Source organism: Octopus bimaculoides, chromosome 2, assembly GCF_001194135.2.
Source record: "Octopus bimaculoides isolate UCB-OBI-ISO-001 chromosome 2, ASM119413v2, whole genome shotgun sequence".
Classification (NCBI taxonomy): domain Eukaryota; kingdom Metazoa; phylum Mollusca; class Cephalopoda; order Octopoda; family Octopodidae; genus Octopus; species Octopus bimaculoides.
Window position 1 is genome coordinate 38,839,729 of NC_068982.1, and position 1,707 is coordinate 38,841,435.

The window sequence follows — 1,707 nt, forward strand, 5'->3', positions numbered from 1 at the left end:
AAAAAAAAAAAAAAAAAAACGATAAAACAATAAAACAAAAAAAAAACATTCCATACAAAATAACATCTTTGACAGGATTACAATTTGTGAGTAAGATCTAGTTTTATTTATGCTATTTTGTGATTTCATTGATTTCAAATTTTTTCCTATTTTGATTTCATGTCGTGTATAAAAATGTTATCATCCTTTTTATCTTTTATATGTTTTATTCATTGGATTGAGACCATGCTGCTGGGACACCACCTTCGGTCGAAAATAATCGGACCCAGTATTAGTTTTTTTAAAAATTTTCCCAACTGCTAAGTTAGGAGGACGTTAACATACCAACACCGGCTGACAGGTAGTGGGGAAGGGCACAAAAACATATAAATATATATGTATACACGCACATGTAAATATAATGGGGGCTGGCCAAATTTAGTAACCGCTGTAAAATGAGTAATTTCTGATTTCTCCTAATTTTCTCCCTACCAGTTCGAAATCTTTACATTGCAACTATTGCATCACCCTCAGTAGAAAAGTTTAGTCAGCGTAATTGTTATTCAAGTTGAGAGAGTTCGAAACATAGTCAGGTGGTAGGTACTTTTTTCTTTAAGAAATTTTTCCTCAACTTTGATCCACTTTATCTGGATAGTTTTTGGTGTTTAACAATCAATATTCTTTTCTCTGTTGGATTCCAAGTCATTTTTTTCACACACTAATTTCTTCTCACTATATATTGCACAAATGTAATTCTTTTCTTCCCAGATAAATTGCACTTCATATTCGAAGCTCCGATGAAGATATAAGATGCTATTCAGATACTCAGCTATGATATCACTGCATCTTATTGCAGAAACAGCTGTAAGCCAATGAAGTTCATAACATAACCATTGTTTTTATAGTGTCATGCCTTTTGCTTATTAATTTCTTTTCTTTAACTGCATGGTGTGTAAATATATATGGAAGAGAGCCACTCCAAAAGATCGCGAAGAAACTATAGAGAATATCATTAAAAAAAAAATTTAGTCGAGTTTCGTAAATTTCATATCATGTGCCATTATTTCATGATCCTCTTTCATTTGATCAAGATATTTTGAATATTTTTTTTTTTTTTTGCATTTCGGATCTTTTTATGTATAGGGATGGATATTAATGTGTGTGAATCTATTTCCACATGTGATTCTGGAGAATTTGAAGCGGCAAATTTACCTAGTTTCGGGTTGCTCATTTTGTCCCAGCTAAATTTGTCTTTATACGCTGAAATAGTGACCAGATAATATTATCATGTTTTTAATACATTTAGAGAAGGTAATTTGTTTTTGCAAAGTAGTAAACATCTGTAAAAAATATATTTTGTCTCCAATGTGCCCCCACCCATATATATAGGAATGCCGTATATGTATGTATGCGCGCGCGAATATATATATATATATATATATATATATATATGGAAAAAAAGTCAAGGTAGAAAATGCTAAAATAATTTTATAAAAAACATTTCAGTACCGGTTTCAGTTATTGAGACTTTTTCAACTGTAAGTATAGGAAACAATTAAATTTTGGAAAAATTAAAAGAAAAGTTTTTTAAAAGAATATTTGCATAGTGTTCAAATACAAGTGGCATTTTCCTTGTTACTGCTTGTTTAGCTAAATGTTACTTAAGTGTCCCAGGAATCAATGCGTGGGATTTAGTATCACTTGTGTGGGATTTAATACCGCAGAGAA

At 30.9% G+C, this 1,707-nt stretch overlaps 1 protein-coding gene across 4 annotated transcripts in view; it reads left to right on the top strand.

Moving 5' to 3' along the window:
• LOC106874684 (innexin unc-9) overlaps positions 1-1,707 on the top strand; it is a 169,177-nt gene that overhangs the window by 52,304 nt on the left and 115,166 nt on the right. Inside the window, exons 1-2 of one of the 4 annotated variants that reach the window (XM_014922490.2) lie at positions 1-86; positions 748-843. The exons of 2 other annotated variants lie outside the window; for them this stretch is intronic. The gene's annotated coding sequence lies outside the window, so the exon portion shown is untranslated. The remainder of the gene's footprint in view (positions 87-747; positions 844-1,707) is intronic. One more of the 4 variants, XM_014922489.2, reaches the window with a different exon arrangement.